Raw genomic sequence first — 10,558 nt, forward strand, 5'->3', positions numbered from 1 at the left:
CTGTGTGCGCCGGTTAGAGAACAGAAAAAGATATTTCATTAGACTCGTTTATTAATTGCGGCCTTTTGGCAGATACACACACTAATAAAAACCCAAACAATGGGTGCACCTAACAGACGCTTGTTTTAATTGAGCTTCTTATGGCATGATTTTCAAAAAAAGAAGCGAGCGGACTGAACCACCGTCCGAGTCCATCCGTGTTCAGTCGCAGGGAATATTACGAAAACGGAGAGGCTTGTTTTAATTGAGCTTCTTATGGCATGATTTTCAAAAAAAGAAGCGAGCGGACTGAACCACCGTCCGAGTCCATCCGTGTTCAGTCGCAGGGAATATTACGAAAACGGAGAGGCTCATCAGGTAAAACTTATGACGTCTCCAGCTGATTCACTAGAGCGCGGCAAGGTATGGACCCCGTGTGCACCGTTTAGAGAACACAAAAAGGTATTTCATTAGACTCGTTTATTAATTGCGGTCTTTTGGCAGATACACGCACACACTCATAAAAACCCAAACAATGGGTGCGCCGTGTTAAAAGGCGCATGCTCAAATATACGGTGGGCAATAAAAGGGAACGTACGCAATGTTCTCTACTACACGTTATAGCTAATGTTCTCTGACGGGCTTATCACAGCTAGCGTACATACAGTACTGTACGTACTTCCTACCCTTACATCCATGTAACATGGGGAAAGGTCTGTCAGCCCAAAGTCGCATTATAACATTTTTACCGCTAAAAATTCAAGCCTTTTATTTGTACATTATGGTACGGCAAATACGGCGAACGCCCAGTGAACGAATCAAAAAAGCGCATTGTGATCACCGAGATGAATAAAGCCGGGATGTATAGTTCAAAGTGGCTAAAGGGGACTTATACATTTGCAGAATTGAAATGAATAATCATTTAAAAAAAAAAAAAGCCTGTGCATGGCGTCTGCCAAGCACCTTTTTAACAGCCGAGTCAAAGTGATAGCTGTGGTCTTTGCTAAAGATGATCATTTGCAGCGCGGGAACAAAGCCGCCAGCTATCTGGGCTGTTAATTAAATCTACAAGCCTTTTATTAATACATTTAAACACCCACTTTATGCGCCCTGCGTTTTAGCACATATTTTCCACCATTCCCTTGTTATGAAGGAAAGAAAAAAAAATATACGGGCCAAATGAGTGTTGGCTGAAAAGAACGCGAGCGTTGACTCTTAATGGGCAACTTCGCTAATGGAGCACGCTAATTAGCGGCGGGCCGCACAAAGGGAGCGGATCAATATGCAAGTGTGTTGCCGCTCGAGAAAAAAAAAGACGCCGGACGCTGACATTTGCGGCGCCGGTGCGTTGGAAGGTGCAACTCGTTAATAGGGAAACAAAAACGGTTCTATTCAGTTTTTAAAGTCAGCACATGGCTTTTTAGTCAGTTTTGGATTACTTGTATTCAAACGAGCATTTTTTCTTTTGCTTGCTAATAATGAGAAATTTCTTACCGTTTTGGCTGTCAGTTTTTTCAACTTCCTGGGTTGATGTGTCGTAAAACAACCTGGATTTGAAGTTCCCCAAGCTGCCATGAAAGAATGGTGTGTATATCCAGTCTTCTCTGTCAAATCAAAAAAACACCCGAAATAAGTAATGCCACCAAAAACAAAGCCGAAAAAATTTATGTAAATCATGCAAGAAAATAAAAAGTAAATACGATGATTTTCATATACATTTAATACCTTTAAAAACATATTTTTTGTCAACTAACAATGACATCCATGCACAAGGCTTGGGCAACAACCAATCATGGCTCACCTGTTGATCATGTGACACTTAGAAGCTTAGTTGTGATTGGTTCTTATCTTTGCCGTGATGTCATTTTCAATTGACAGCAAGGAGCAAATTATGTTTTCAGATGTGTTACCGTATTTTCCGCACTATAAGGCGCACCTGATTATCAGGAGCACCTTCAATGAATGGCCGATTAATATAAAACTGTTTTCACATATAAGCAGCACCACATTATAAGGCGCATAGAATAGAAGCTACGATAGTGGCAGGGATTATGTAATGCATCCACTAGATGGAGCTGCGCTCAAGGGAATGTCAACAAAACAATCAGATTGTTATGTATAACCCCGGGGCAGGAGTGGAATGATAAAAAGTTTGCTAACAAAATCCAAAAACACAAAGTACAAACTAAATCACAAAGTGCAATCAAAGGTGAGCCAAAAAAGTATAAAAAAAAAAGAGCCCACAATGGTGCAAAAAGGATGTGACACAGATAAGTCAGTCAAACTTTATTAATAGAACACAAGCATTCTCGGCACCCAAAATTAATAAGCAGCTGTTTTGTTTAGTACTATATGAAAGATAGGAAAAAATACCTCTTGATTACATTAAAAAACTGTTTTGATCAAAGCCAAAATTAATCGGGAGCTTCAAAGAATTAAATTAAATATGAAAATTAAATTTGAAAATGTTTTAAACTGTAACCAAAAACCGTAAATATTTTTTTTTTCTAATGTCCACTATAGTGGACACAAATGAATAGACACAAGTCTCTTGTTTGTACTTCTACACCAGTGCCCCCCCCCCCCAACTTGCTACACGCTCTCCATTTTAGGCGGTCATACTAACAGATAAGGACACAGACACTTGTTGGACAAGTCTATTAGATTACAATCTGAATGGGATCCTTGCTAGGTGTCCTAACATAACTCCTGTCCAAAGAGACAAGTGGACATTGAAACGCAAACATGTGAACAGGTAACAAGACCCAACGCAATGTTTTTTCTTTTTCTCGGGGGCAGGGGGTGTAATTATTAGGAAAAAGCGCCACGCACTTTTTTTTCGAGGGGGGGGGGGGGGGGCAATATCCTGCTCCTCATCCCGGGAGAGCGCCATTGATCTGCCGTCTAGCGAAGACAGTGTCTCCGGTGTCAGGATAATTCCCGGCGGGATTGGTTTTCCCTCGTTACCTTGTATTTGGGGAGCTGTGTTCCTGCCCCCTTTCCTAATTCTCCCCGCCTTGACTTTCCAGTCAAGTTGTCCAGGAGGACAACCGGTCCTTTGTCCCCCCCCCCCCCCCTCGCTGGAGGCCGGATGTTTGAGCGAGGACGGTGGACGCGAAGCCCAGAGTCACTTGTGGGCCATGTGCACCTGCACGAATGAACGTAAACAAATCATGTGATGGGCCACACAATGAGAATGAATATTTATTATTTTATTGCAGGGCTGCAATTAAGAATTATTTTGATAATCAATTAACTTCTCTATTAATACGATTAAAAAAAAGGTTTAATTTCTATCTATTGATTAAAAAAAAACATTAACACATAAAAACTTAACACAGGAAGTCTTGAGCTGGAATTCGAACCTGTGACCTCACAACTGCGAGGCAGATGTGCTAAACACTTAGACAGCAGTTCTCAAATGAGGGTACATGTACCCCTTGTGGTACATAACGGGATATGCAAACGTATTTTTCGTACCATACGGTACCATACGCCTTCCTTTCCTCAAAACTCAATATTTCGTCCTACAAGTCTTTGAGCTCTAAAATCTGTAAAATTGATACTGTGATTTTGGTAAGCGCTCCGCTTGACTGACTTTGAAGACAAAAAGTACATACGCTAGCAGCGATTAACGATTGGTAAATCGCTGCTAGCGTCCGTACATTTTACTTAGCATAGAACATTACAAAATGCGTGCAGTACGTACACTGGTACCAATAAACCAATCGGACAAAATAACGCAATACAAATGGTAAATAAACTGGCGGCAATCAAAAAAAACTCAAAGAACATTACGTAATATGTAAAGTACGTACGCTGGTAGCGAAAAACCAATCCGACAAAATAACGCAATACAAATGGTAAATAAACTGGCGGCAATCAAAAAAAAAAAACATTATGTAATATGTAAAGTACGTACGCTGGTAGCGATAAACCAATCGGACAAAATAACGCAATACAAATAGTAAATAAACTGGCAGCAATCAAAAAAAAAATCAAAGAACATTACGTAATATGTAAAGTACGTACGCTGGTAGCGATAAACCAATCAAAGAAAAGGACGTAATACGTACGGTAAATCCACAAGTAGCGATAAACCAGTCAGCAAAAAATACGTATTATACGGCATACGTATGATGTCAGTCATAGAAAATTACGTATTATGTGCTGTACGTACGCTGAAACGATAAACCGATTATAAAACATTAGGTATTGAAGTGGTGATGAAGAAATCAAAGAACGTTACGTAACATGTCAAGTACGTACGCTGGCAGCGATAAACCCGTCGTAGAACATTACCTAATACAGCCTACATAATAGATACGCTGACAGTGATAAACCAATGAGAAAACATTACGTAATGCGTACAGTAATGGTAGCGAAAAAAAACAATGAGAAAATTATGTAATACGTACGGCACATTTTGTACAATGGCAGCGATAAAGCAAAGAACATTATGTAATGTATGCAGTGCGTACGCTGGTAGCAATAAACCATTCAGAGTACAATAAGTATGTTTGAGCCTGTAGGAGAAGGGAAATAGATCCCATAATTGGTTCTGCGCATAATAATACGGTGCGCCGTATGGTGCGGAAAATTCGGTCATTTAAAAGATTTCACTCCCGGGACCGGAACAGTTGAATTTCCTTTTCAGATTGAGAGCCAATTAACTGGAAGATGAAGCCGCCTATAGCAAAAACGGCGACTCGAAAAACGATGAAGTCACATGATCTAGTTTCAGGAATTGCTGATTATAACCCGCCTCGAGGTACCGCTACAAATATCGTTCAAAATCAAAGACGAATTGCCAAATGCTTTCCTCTAATTAGGTCGTACTTAGCTAAAAAAATAATTTCACAGGTGGCGCAACAGTGAAAAAAAAAGGTAGACCCACCACATTATCTCACCGTACCGCCCGTGTTTTTATTCTCCTCATGTTGCGCATGTTTTTGAATGCGCGTGAGCACAAACATGGCGACGGTTTTCTGGAAGGCTCCGTCAAATCGCAATTTCAACCGTCAATGCGTTCTCCGGCCCGGCATAATGTCACGGGAGCCTCAACAAAAAAAAGTTCCCGGCGCTACGGCGAGCCTTCTTTTCCTTTCATTGTCCTTGCCGGACGACACAAACAAGCAAACAAGGCCGGAGAGCGCATCATTTCATTTCCATATAGATGAAAAGTGTGCCTTGAAATAAACAAGTGTCCATTTGGACACAAGGCGCGACGCTCGGCCCTTGTCGGACGCGCTCCTGCGAATTAGCCCGACAAAAAAAACCTTCGATAGGATGATTGTGATTCTAAAAGGCGGCTAATAGATTTCTCCCGGTTCGCGGCACTTGAGACATAAAAGAGGTTAAAGCAACGTGAGAGCGCAGATGATGGACAACCTCTTCAGTCTTATTCACAACAGATGGCATTTATTCTCACACGCGGGCGTCTTCTTGGGACAGGAGCCCACAAAAAAGAATTGGACGGACTTACCCGAAGAGTCCGGGACTCGCATTCCTTTGAATAGTTTGTATTTTTCACTTCCTGGAACATCTGATGACAATGCACCGTGTTTTTTGCACTATAAGGCGCGTCTTCTATGAATGGGCGATTTTAAAAGTGTTTTCATTTATAAGGTGCACCGCATTATAAGGCGCATAGAATAGAAGCTACTGTAGTGGCCGGGATTGCGTTATAGATCCACTAGATGGAGCTACGCTAAAGGAAATGTCAACAAAACAATCAGCGAAGTCAGTCAAACTTTTCAGTCAGAAATGAAGAATGAAGATGACATATGGAAAGCAATTTTTGAAGAACAGGAAAAAAACCCAACACTGACTATTTCAAGCGACCTTATAATCCGCACTATAAGGCGCATCAGATTATAGGGTGCACCTTCAATAAATGGACAATTTTAAAAGTGTTTTCATATATAAGGCGCACCGCATTATAAGGCGCATAGAATAGAAGCTACTCCGGTGGCTGGGATTGCATTATGAATCCATTAGATGGAGCTGCGCTAAAGAGAACGTCAACAAAACAATCTGATAAATCAGTATATAAATAAATCAGAATATATATATAAATAAATCACAATATATATATATATATATATATATATATATATATATATATATATATTTGTCCACAAAAAATAATCAATATAAAGTGTCATACCTATTCACAAAAAAAAATAATTATGAAGAAATATTTGTCCATGGAAAAAAAAAATAATCATAAGATCCTGTTTTGGGATTACAGTAGAGATCTGTTCACAAACATAAATCATTACATTAATTATTAATAATTATTTTTCCACAAAAAAATAAAGTGTCAGACCTGTTCTCAAAACAAATAATAATAAATAAATGTTTGTCTACAGAAAAATATTCAAATATTCAACTTTTGGGCTCATAATAGAGATTTGTTGACAAAAATAAATCATTAACTGGACAGGTAACGAGAGGAGGCACACGACAAGTTTGGTCAAACCATTCTACAATGGGGGGGTGAATCTGTCTTTTTACAATAGCAAAATTGAATAACCCACTGAAAATAAAATGTGTTTATGAACTTATCTTTTCCAAAAACAATCATTATCACATTTTCAAGGATTTTTGCATTTTCGTTTTATATAAAATCTGGAATACCCCTGAAGTTCTTTCAAGTGCCCCCGTTTGAGAACCACTGTCTAAAAAGACAAAACTTTAATACTACTGTCCTGGTAGAATATTGGACATAAACCATAAGCTTATTTGCTTGAGCACAATTCATGTTGCAAATTGAACCCCCCCCCCACCCCCCCACCCCACACACAAAACCCATTCAGACTTCTTCTCGCATCTTTTCCTTAGATGTGAACCAGAAACCTCTGAAGACCGGTTTCTGGGTTTCCCCTTCTCTCATCCCTGTGATAAAAACGCGCGTGTTTTATATATACGCACAATATTTCACTGGCTGGTTCCAGGTCCCATTTGAAGAGATCACATCAGGACATGAAAGCATCCTTTTTTTTTTTTTTCTTTCCCCGCGTATCCGAGCCACTCGTGTGCGCCTCAAGCATTGATCCTGTGATGGTGGTAAATGAGTTAGAGACAATCCAAGTCTTGGCCAAATGGAGTAGTGAGCTGTTAATGCTGCTCGAGTGCTTATAACAAAGCAGCGAAGGGGCATAAAATGCTAACATAAAAAAAAAAGAAAAAAAATGCAACGTCTTAGGAATGATCGCAGATAAGCACGCACAACACATTAGCAAGATGTTCAGAAGAACCGAAAGGCAACGTCCATTACCGACCAGAGCGCCGCGCGCTTCTTGTATTGAAATATCCACGCCGAAACGTCTAATTAAAACATCGCGCGGATGAAAAAAATTGGAGTTTTAGCGCTAGCTTGGTTATGTCGTTAATGTCGGCCAATTAGTGCGCGGACGGGCCCGCCCCTCTAATTGGGAGTTCCTGGTCATGCCCAGTGTTTTAAGTACAGTCCCGGTACAACTGTTGCCAGGAAATTAGGCAGTGAGCGTTTTATGTTCCAGTTAATTTGCTCTTAATTTGAAAAGTATAATGTACTGCGGCTGTCATGGCCAATACTAATAAAAAAAAAGTGCCACTTCTTCACCTTGTCAACTATTGACAGGTAATTAGGCAGTGGGTGCTTCATGTGGTAATTTATTTGCTCTTAATTTGAAAGGAAAAATGTACTGTTCCTCTCTGTGCCAGTGCTATCAGCGGAGGAATAAAAAATAATTGCTGGCACTGCCTTTATTCAACTTTGGCGAGGTAAAGTAGGAAATGGGAGCTTTATGTTTCAATCAATTTGCTCTTATTTTGAAAAGAAGAATGTACTGCTTCTGTCATCGCCGGTGCTTTGAGTGGTAAAAAAAAAAAGTGCCAGTACTAGTAAACTGTTGACAGGCAAATTTACGCAGTGGGTGCTTCATATTCTAATCTAATCTAATCTAATCTAATCTAATCTAATCTAATCTAATCCATTTGCTCTTAAATTAAAAATAAAAGTGTCATGTTCCTCCCATTGCCAGTGCTATAAGCAGAGGAATTAAAAAAAAATGCAGGCACTTTTCCAATCAATTTGCTCTTATTTAAAAAAAAAAAATGTTCGCGTCAGGGCAAGTGCTTTAAGTGGGGCCAAAAAAAAGTCCCAGTTTTCCACCTATTCAAATGTTGACAGGCAAATGAATGAATAAATCCATCTAATAAGAGATATTAAATACATTAATAAATAAAAAAATTAAGTTCGCCAACTTGAATGTGTCTCATGCCTCATGCTCATGGTGAGAGTTCACAATTCTGCACAAAATATGGAAAAAAATTTTTTATGAGTAGCAAAGCGGGCCGAACCCTAAAATTTTAGGAGATACTGCAGTTTTAAAATCACATTTTGTTATTGTTGTTTATTGTGATTTATTGTTGTTGAAACGAGTGCTCAATGTTCCATGTTTTCCCCCCTTTGCATCAGTAGCCTGACTTCATCAGCTTTTTTTTTTTTGACTTGACTACATAGAAGTAGCTTAGACCTGACGTCCTCAGATGTCACAATGTTCCGTGCATGATTCACATATTTATCAAAACACAGTCTGCTTTTTTTACAAAGACAACATGTACGACACAAGAAGCTGTTTGCGAACAATGTGAAGAACGAGTCTTCAAATAAAACAAGACCATAATAGAAGAGTGCATATCGTTCTTGCCTGTTTGCAAAATACTTCACCCATTGGTGGTATTTGTCCATTTTTGGGCGGACTTTCATTCTGGAAAGAGGTTATTATTCGCAATACTTTCAACCAATGAGATGGCAATTTTTATTCTATGAAAGTACTTCATCAAAACATTTTTTATCTAAACGCAATCGGTTGTTTACACCATGTACAAAAAATTGAGGTGGTGACCGGCAATGTTCCCCCCTCCCCACCAAAAAAAAAAATGTTAAGAAATGGTCGAGTCCAAATATTTCAAAATATGTTGACCAGAACCCCTCTAGTCCAAAATCCTGATCAATAATGGCTAGCTTTTAATTCATAGTCCACAATCAATGTTATCCATCCAGAGGGCGGCCATTTTGCCACCAATCACTACCCAGCTTGCGAACATACAGAACATACTGTAGGTTCACCCCAATTGGCCCAGAGCAACTGTGATGTCATCTTCAGACAAGAGCAAGTTGCAAAATGGCCGCCCTGAGATAAAAACCGCTACTAATTCTGCTAACGCATAAAACATCCTGGATCACATTTGTGAGGCATGCTGGGAAAACCAGTGGAGATCCCTAAAAGAGGCAAACCGGCAGGTCAGCTCCAGACTTTTGGGTCATCTGCGCGCCTGACCCTGACTGAGACCTTGTGACCCCAGCCCGGGCCTCCACAGACACTTGTGGCCTTAACCTTTAGACCTGGACAAGCTGTTGCGTCCAAAAGCAGCATTGAGGACGGTCTGTTCGTTTCCTGGACCGATCGATACCCATAAGGCAAGTATCTGAGAATGAATGTCCGGACTCTGTTGAGACGTATAAATACCTCTTTGGGATTGAATGGGTTAATGAAAACACACATTTTAACAGACACTGAGAAATCTTTTTTTTTTTTACTTTAAGTATCAATGTAAAAATGAAGGAAAAAAAAAAGACACGGAATGACGGGGTGGTTCCAAACTTTTGAACGGCATATATTAGTACAAAGTCTGAGTATGTTTACCGTCTTAATTATAAAACAAAATTAATGGTGCGGCGTGCATGTTGATGTTTTTTTAACAATGTAAACAGTTAAAAAAAAAAAAAAAAGATTTGCTTTGGCATCAACTCATTCAATCCCAAAGACGTAATTTTACGTTTTTAAGAGTTTAGCACAGAAAAAAAAATCAATAAAGCAAGTAGTCATTGATTATATAGACTTTCAATGTATAAGGTTTATACATTTATAGTCATCAATTACTTTTTGTACTTTAGTGCATTTAGTAGTTAAACTACTAATACTTTCACTACCTAAGTAATTGATTACTGAAGCACATACTGGGTAACCACCAGTCAATTACATTAGAACTTAATTCATTAATCAAATACTTTATATATTAATTACTTTGGCACTTACTGTACTTTTGTACTTTTAGTAGTTAAAGTACAAGTACTTTCGCTACCTAAAGTAATTGATTACTCAAGCACATACTGGCTAACTACCAAAGTAATCAATTACATTAGTACTTAATTCATTAATCAATTACTTTATACAATAATTACCTTTGATACTTAAGTACATAAAGGTTCTGAAATAATCAAATACTTAAGTACCTAAAAGTACTGAAATAATCAATTACTTTAGTAATTTTAGTAGTAAACACTAGTATTTTTACCCCCCCAATTTTTTTTGTTTCCTTAGGATTTCATTCATTAAACTAAGCAATTGCTTTTGGTGTTTTAGGACCTAAATTTACACACTTTATACGCTTGTTATTCAAAGAAGAAAAAAAAAAAGCTGTTTAGTACTTTTTTAAATAGCGTTGCGGCCCATGTGGAAATGTAATTTGAGCATATGCCCTGGGCCGCAAAAATGTGGATGGCGGGCCGCAAATGGCCCCCGGG

This window comes from Hippichthys cyanospilos, chromosome 8 (assembly GCF_059441005.1).
Source record: "Hippichthys cyanospilos isolate Australia breed blue-spotted pipefish chromosome 8, RoL_Hcya_1.0, whole genome shotgun sequence".
Classification (NCBI taxonomy): Eukaryota; Metazoa; Chordata; class Actinopteri; order Syngnathiformes; family Syngnathidae; genus Hippichthys; species Hippichthys cyanospilos.